Here is an 8,593-nt window from a genome sequence, read left to right on the forward strand (position 1 = left end):
GGCTGCGTCTATGTCACGTGATCTTCACATTTCTCCCTGCGGAAAAAGAAAACATGGCCAATCTTCGTTTTATTCTCGATGTAAAATGCCTATTTTAAAGTTAGTTTGGCATTAAAATGCGTTTTGATGTCATTAGATGCGAGAAATATGAGTTGTTATTTCAGATTATGTGTGCAGTGGATGTACATGATCTTTAGTTTGCTCGTTATTACGAATATTACTTCAGGAAATTGCATCCATAGAACGTTTTCATTGTTACCAAGGTGGTTGCTAGGGACGCTGCTATCGATATTATTTCTGTTATGTTGTGTAACTGTTTAATGGTGTTATCTTTATTGCTACCCCCTTCCCCGTCAATGTATAGTGTTGGTCCACAGCCTAAACATATTAGTTTAACAAAATCCGCATCTAAAGATACGTTATTTCCCCCTGTGCAATTCCAGTCTCACATCTCAGAGCACACCGTCATTAACAAATACCGGAAACAGACCGAAAACATTTAAAAAAAATAATAATAATACCTTATTCCGAGTGTGCTTGCTTTTCTCTTTGAAAGTCATCACATAACGGCATTGTAATACACGGTTCGGCTGCATTACATATTACATATCTGCCGTAGTTCTGTATTTATAGAGCCCTGATGAGAAGACAAACATGAGGAACTGAAAACGTGACGTGGATCATAAATATATCAGCCATTAAACAACATCTTACATTTCTTTTCACACAATGCGTCTCCTTGCAGTATCAACACTAATTCGGCTCACTTTTATATTTGATCCAATTGGTAGATAGGCTGTATTTACACCATAAAGGTGCACAGCTGATAGAAAGGGACACCTGGTGGTTAAAGCATGTTATTGAATTTCATTATTTTTATTATTAGATATTAATACGATCCCTATAAAGTATATTCATTACTCGTTATTCTCTACTAATAGTTCATTAAAGACTGTATATAATGACTATTTTGCACATCCCGTTCAAGATTTCATGATTTTCTAAGGTTCATTGACATATCATATAGGCCTACACAACTGTGGTGTAGTTCTGCACTGAATGAAAAACTTGGGTTGCAGGTTCCTCAACAGTGCATTACAAGACATCTATCAGTATGTGTGCATACCTCCAGCAATGTTAACTATGTTGAAGCACTTATTTTAACTGATATTATACATATGTATTATACTCTTATAAGCAGTACTCGAGTTGAGGGGGGATGAGGGGGGGTGGCATCCCCGCTGAAATAAAAACGGTCAAAATCATCCCCCTTCTAAAACTGCCATTCCCCCTTTCCATCCCTTATGTAATTGTATCAATGAACTGGTATTACTGCTATTTCAACATTAATTTTGCGCATTTTGAGTAAAATACTGTGGGCGAGGGAGCAGCACACACGCAATGACATTTTTACCAAGTCACTGACGCTATACTATGCGAGTGCCCTAGAGGGCGCCAGAGCGCCGTGATGCGCCTGTTTGATCGATGCCAGAAGCGCAGGTAACGGTCATCACAATGGCCAAGCGACCAGGAGGACAACGCGATCTGAGGGACTTCATATTTAAAGATAACATTTCAGGTAAGTCAAGAGTCAGTAATCTTAGTCATTACTTTAGTCACCAAAGGTGGAATCTATGGACATAAGCAGCAATAACAACTTAGTTTGGAGTTATACGTTTTTCTCTCGTGTTAGCTAGCTGGTAAGACTCAAAACTGTTCAGACCAGAGGTATATGTCAAAACTTGGCTTCAAAGCCATTGCTTAGCTAACCATCCGAAAGCAAGAGCCAGAAAAATTGAGACCAAAAAGCATGATTATGAAAATCTTTGTAAACTTCTATGAGATGGGGGAGAGTGGACTCGGCAGCCGTTGACAACATTGGTCCTATTTTGTATTATCTGTATAATCTTTTAATATATTTTCATATTTTGTAAACAATTTCAATTTGCACTTAATGCCCTGTTAAAAAAAGGAACATTGGGAATGTTAACATCAAATATTTGTATTTGAACTGCAATAAAATGATGACGCATCAATTTTTTTCTAATTTTTTTCCTCAAATTTTTCATGAAGTGTTTAATTTACATAATGATTTAATTAATTACGATAAAAATGTAACCCTTTAGATACCAGTTTTGATACCAGTAACTGCTTTTTTGAAAAAATACACTATAATTCAATATTCTAAAAACTATATTGACTTTATTATTAGTATAATCAGTTGATCCATCTGAATAATAAATGAGGGACTGTTAACCTACAAGATTTGTACCATAGACTTCCATTATAACCACATTTTTGTATTCCCCCCCCCCCCCTTTAAATTAAAGTGAAAAAAAAAAAAGATGTTGCACTAATTGTCCTCTGCATTTGACCCTACATGTTAGTGGTGCCATGGCAGCCCGGGGACCGACTCTAATTCTGAGGTGCCTTGGTCAAGAGCAATGAAAGGAGTATCTGAACATCCATAACATGCATGTTGTTTTAGTAAATGTTCAGTAAATGTAAATACTTGCGTACTTCAAGTACTTGAGTGTGTGCGTTCTCCGCCTCGCTGACACACACATCTGCGTTTCGGCACCAACTGCAGTTTTTTGGCCCGAAGCTTTATTGGAAGTCGTGTCGTTAACGCTGGCCGACCGATTAAACTCAATCAAGCGAGACGAGCGCTGTGATTGGCCGACGGGAGTCACGTGAACTCCCTCTGACACCAACAGCAGCTCCGCTCTGATTACTACACACACACACACACACACACTCACACACACACACACACTGGACATTTTGTCTATTTATATCCGGGGATGGTGAATATTATCACTGAGCAATCAAATCTGTGTGTTCATGCGAGAGTGACGCGGCGGCACGAGGAGGCGAACGTGAAGCTGCGGAAAATATTATAAAATAAAAAGATATAAAACGAGAGTTACGTGACGCAGTCGAGCCATCTCGTCTGTGCATAATGAAACAGGATTTTCCCATTTTAAAGGACTAAAAATAGAAACTAAATTCAGTGAAGGGGGAAAAACACTGCGAGCCATCGACCTTTCAACATTTCATTATCTTCCATAACAGAAAGGACAGCGACCCAAAACAGCAAATACACACAACCTGCTGCTGTAGACACATCTTCATACACTTTAGGAGGCATGGGTGATGATCAGGGGCGAGCCGTCAGGGTCCTCGAGGGCCTCTGTGATATCTAAGATATTCTAAAAAATAATAAAAAATAATATTTGAAAACATTAAAAAATATGTTTTTGTTACATTTTTCATTAGTTTTACCAAAATAACTTGATTTAATTGTATTTAAAATAACATTTCCAAATAAATAAATCCTTCGAATCTGCCTGTTCAGCTTCTGTCTGAATGTGAAGGGTTAAACGCCGTCTCTGCGAGTTCTGTGAAGACGGGAGAGCTCGTTGGTCCCTCTCTACATCCACAGAGGGCCCGCTATAGTTTTTATTTTTTTATTTTTTTATTTATAGAAGGACCGTGCATACAAAAACATTCATCTCAGCAAAGAGAAGAGATGCCAGATTATAGCTAATAGCTCATTTCCACCTGGGGTCCTCAGACAGGTTCATAACAATCAATGAACAAACCATAGCATGGCATCAGTCAAACTATTACAAAGCCTGATTTAAATTCAGGTTACGAACATAACACTTAAATACACTTAAATAAAATATCTACGATATAGTATGACGATACAGTTCAAATATAAACTCAGATCACAGTGTAATTAACGACTGGTTGCTTAATATCGTTCTTTTCGCACCGTAGGAAAACGAGTTAAAGTCAGTTCAGGTTTTAGGTTCAACTGGAAGAGCGTCCGGTGCTCGATGGCCGTAAACCACATGCTGACGGTCCAAAGGCAGTGCGCTTCAGAGGAGGTCAGATCTGCAACTCTGCTCACGGCGAAGCTGAAAAAAGCCGCTCGGCGGTGGAGCTGTAGAAGTGTGAATGATTCTGAACACCAGTGGAACTCGGGAAGTAGAACGAGACTAAAAACTGAACAGCTTGTATTTGGACAGTATTTTGCAATGATGGCGTTTTAATGACTTTCTATCCAAAGCGTTTAAGGCTTGGCAACTCAACGAGAGAGTGATGTCACGTGGCAGTACGATGGACCAATCACATCTTCCCTCTAAATGGGCGGGCTTTATGACAGGTTCCGCCCGCTGTGAGGTCGATGCACGCGGTGCAGTGACGCGTCCTAAGACCCGGAAGTAAGCAGCGGGTTTCTCCAGAGGGTTTAGGGGATAGCTGGAATACGGTCTGTGGAAACGAACCTGTTGGCCGGGCGGCGGTGCTGTCGGCTATTTGTGTCTCTGCATCCTGGTAAAACACTGTGGGTTTATTCCCAGGCGCTTCAAGGCCACAGAGCTGATTGGCTGCTGGGAGACTCACACAGTCACACCAGAACTTCCCTACTCTGGACCGCTATGCTATCTCCCGCTCAAGGCCAGGTGTCTAACACCGTGTGGAGACACCTTTCTGAGCTTCCCTCCCTTTGCTGTGTATACGCGTTGTGACTACATTGTACTGCGCACACTCACGCAGACTATGCTATGCTCTGTGAGACCTGTGTCTCTTTGTATTGTCTCGTGTGTTTGGAGCTTCAAATAAATAACTAGATCTGATTCACCATTTATTTGTTTTGATCACTTTGACTTGTCCTCTCCAGCCGTGTTGGGTCCTAGATTTCCATAACACTAGCCACCTGTGCCCTGTGTGCTACGAAGCCACCTGTGCCATGTGTGCTACGAAGCCACCTGTGCCATGTGTGCTACGAAGCCACCTGTGCCCTGTGTGCTACGAAGCCACCTGTGCCCTGTGTGCTACGAAGCCACCTGTGCCATGTGTGCTACGAAGCCACCTGTGCCATGTGTGCTACGAAGCCACCTGTGCCCTGTGTGCTACGAAGCCACCTGTGCCCTGTGTGCTACGAAGCCACCTGTGCCCTGTGTGCTACGAAGCCACCTGTGCCCTGTGTGCTACGAAGCCACCTGTGCCCTGTGTGCTACGAAGCCACCTGTGCTACGAAGCCACCTGTGCCCTGTGTGCTACGAAGCCACCTGTGCCCTGTGTGCTACGAAGCCACCTGTGCCCTGTGTGCTACGAAGCCACCTGTGCCCTGTGTGCTACGAAGCCACCTGTGCCCTGTGCTACGAAGCCACCTGTGCCCTGTGTGCTACGAAGCCACCTGTGCCCTGTGTGCTACGAAGCCAGCTCAACAGACCCTGGATTTGTTTGAGTAACAAACTAACTAACAAACGAGATCTCGCTAAGCGGTCGACGCTCGTTATCAACTCGGTCAATAAAGCAGGGCTTCTCTCTCCAGCTGAGAGCGCGTTCACGGGGGCGGGGCTAGCTACATTTGACCAATCACAAACAGGGACAAGTGTCCTGACAGCGCAGCGTCATACTTCATTGATGAAAAGTAAACTAATAAGAAGAAGAAAGCCAGCAGCATCATCAGAGACATCAACCCCCTGGCCACTCACTGTTCGATCCCCTGCCGTCCGGCAGACGGTCCAGGTCAACAGCTCGCACCAACAGACTGGAGAACAGCTTCTTCCCCAGAGCTGCGGCCTCCATCCCTCCATCCCTCCATCCCTCCATCCCTCCCATCCTCCCATCCCTCCATCCCTCCATCCCTCCCATCCCTCCATCCCTCCATCACTCCATCCCTCCCATCCCTCCCATCCCTCCATCCCTCCATCCCTCCATCCCTCCCATCCCTCCATCCCTCCATCCCTCCATCCCTCCATCTCTCTCCATCCCTCCCATCCCTCCATCCCTCCCATCCCCCCATCTCTCCCATCCCTCCATCCCTCCCATCCCTCCATCCCTCCATCCCTCCATCCCTCCATCTCTCCATCCCTCCCATTCCCTCCATCCCTCCCATCCCCCCATCTCTCCATCCCTCCATCCCTCCCATCCCTCCATCCCTCCCATCCCTCCATCCCTCCCATCCCTCCACCCCTCCATCCCTCCCATCCCTCCATCCCCCATCTCTCCATCCCTCCATCCTCCATCCCTCCCACCCTCCGTCCCCTACATCTCTCCATCCTCCATCCTCCATCCCCCGTCCCTCCGTCCCTCCCATACCTCCATCCCTCCCATCTCTCCACCCCTCCGTCCCTCCATCCCTCCATCCCTCCATCCCTCCCTCCATCCCTCCGTCCCTCCATCCCTCCATCCCTCCCTCCATCCCTCCATCCCTCCACCCCTCCATCCCTCCATCCCCCATCCCTCCATCCCTCCATCCCTCCATCCCTCCCCCCTCCCTCCCTCCATCCCTCCATCCCCCTCCATCCCTCCATCCCTCCCTCCACCCCTCCCTCCCTCCCTCCCTCCATCCCTCCATCCCTCCATCCCTCCACCCCTCCGTCCCTCCATCCCTCCATCCCTCCATCCCTCCATCCCTCCTACCTCGTCCCCTCCCTCCTCCTCCCTCATCCTCCCTTCATCCTCCGTCCTCCATCCCTCCATCCCTCCCATCCCTCCCATCCATCCCATCCCTCCCATCCATCCCATCCCTCCATCCATCACTCCCATCCCCGTCCAGCCACAACACGCACTATAACGTGCACACACACACACACACACACACTGCTTCCCATCAAAGACTGCAGCCTCAAACACCATGTTACTTATTTTTATTTGTATTAAGTATCAACTGATATTTGTTAGTAACTATTTATAAGATAAGATGAACCTTTATTAATCCCCGAGGGGAAATGCAGTTGTACAAAAGCAGCAACAGGGTAAGCGTGAAAGAAAAAACAGTACAGCAAAGATTCACACAGATCAATAAAATCTAAAATCTAAAATAAATAACATAAAATCAAGGAAATAATGATAATAATAAAAGACTATTAAAATAGAAGATAAATAAAAATAAGAGTAAAATAACTGTCAGCATATTTACATATTTGGTCATCATCTAAGTTATAAAGTGCAGAATAAGTTAAAGTAACAAGTTAACATGGGTTGTGGAAACAGTGTATATTTACGACCAGTGATTTCATTTGATTTCTTTCTCATCATTAACCCCTTGTTGTGCTCCAGGCACAGAGGACTGTCCGAGGCGCTTGGTGCGCTGTGGTGGAGGGATGAGTCTGTGGCTGAACGTGCTCCTCCTCTTCACTAGCTCTGCGTGGAGTGGGTGGTATATTTAAACATTGTAGCTTTATATATTCTAACATTCTGGTAAAGTGCATATGATGACCCTGATTACTATTATTGCTCCTGTCTCTGCTTTGTCCCTGTTTTATGGATGTGTTGTTATTTATGTTATATATTGCATTGAGAGAGCAACTGAGTGTCGTTGCACTGATGTGTGATGACGATACAGATATATTCTATATTAGACACATATGAGCTTTAAACGTCCATGATTTAAACATATAATCCAGGATACAAGCCACAGAGCTGCTGCAAGGAGAATACAGAACAACTGGGTAAAAGATAACTCGGCCTACCGAGTGTTTGAAAGCGTATAGTTTTCTGATATCACGGCTCGTCTGACACACGAGTGGATCTGACTTTCATTACCTCTGACTCCAGAGTTCCTCAACTTAACGTGTTGCTAAAACAGTCTGTGACGCTGAGTGCTGCACGGCCAGATGAGGCTCAGCTGACTCAGATCAGGAAATATATGATATATTATGATATTATATGATCGATGATCTGATTGATGATGTAATATGAATGATAAGTGCGACACGTCGGCGTCTTCTCTGCATACGGCAGTTTAAACTGTATTTCCTTTATCCTGTAATATGACTTGAGAGATTTAAACTCCGCACACTGAGTGGATCTCTTTTCTATAGACGCCGGAGGCGGGCAGCGTCAGGTAAAAGAAGTTATTTAGCCTTCCCAAACCTGAGCCTCACGCGCCGCCTACGGGGGATGTGCTAGTTACTTATCCGACCGGCCCACTTCGGTACCGGCCCATCGGGATTCGTCCCGATGGCCAGTCCGCCACTGCACCCAGCCCACGTAAACTGTCAACGGGGGAGCCTCGCTGCGGGGAAACGGTGGACCTAGTGTCCCGATCGGAGTGGGAATAATAATAATAATAATAATAATAATCCGTGCATTTTATCCATTAATTTCCCAACATTGTGGTAAAAAACCACACGTTTAATCCATGTTGGTGTACTACAACTACAAAAAGCATCGGTTTGTTTTCTCATCAGGAAATGCAGACCGGCTCAAACAAACGATTTTTAATCATCATCCTCACGATCATTTAATGTATCATATGTTCGCATACGGCAGTTTAAACTGTATTTCCTTTATCCTGTGATATGACTTGAGAGATTTAAACTCTGCACACTGAGCTCTGATTGGTCGCTGAGTTGATCTCTTTGCTATAGACGCTGGAGGCGGGCAGCGCCAGGTAAAAACAGTTATTTAGCCTTCCCTGAGCCTCACGCGCCGCCTGTGCCTGTTAGATAAATGCACGTTGTGTTCAGTTATATCCTACTTTTATTATTTTCGAATCATAAATCTAAACGATAGATTTATGATCGATAGATTTATAATTAGCATATGTTCGTTCATGATGGCTCACTTC

The sequence above is a fragment of the Pseudochaenichthys georgianus genome, unplaced genomic scaffold, assembly GCF_902827115.2.
Source record: "Pseudochaenichthys georgianus unplaced genomic scaffold, fPseGeo1.2 scaffold_308_arrow_ctg1, whole genome shotgun sequence".
Lineage (NCBI taxonomy): Eukaryota > Metazoa > Chordata > Actinopteri > Perciformes > Channichthyidae > Pseudochaenichthys > Pseudochaenichthys georgianus.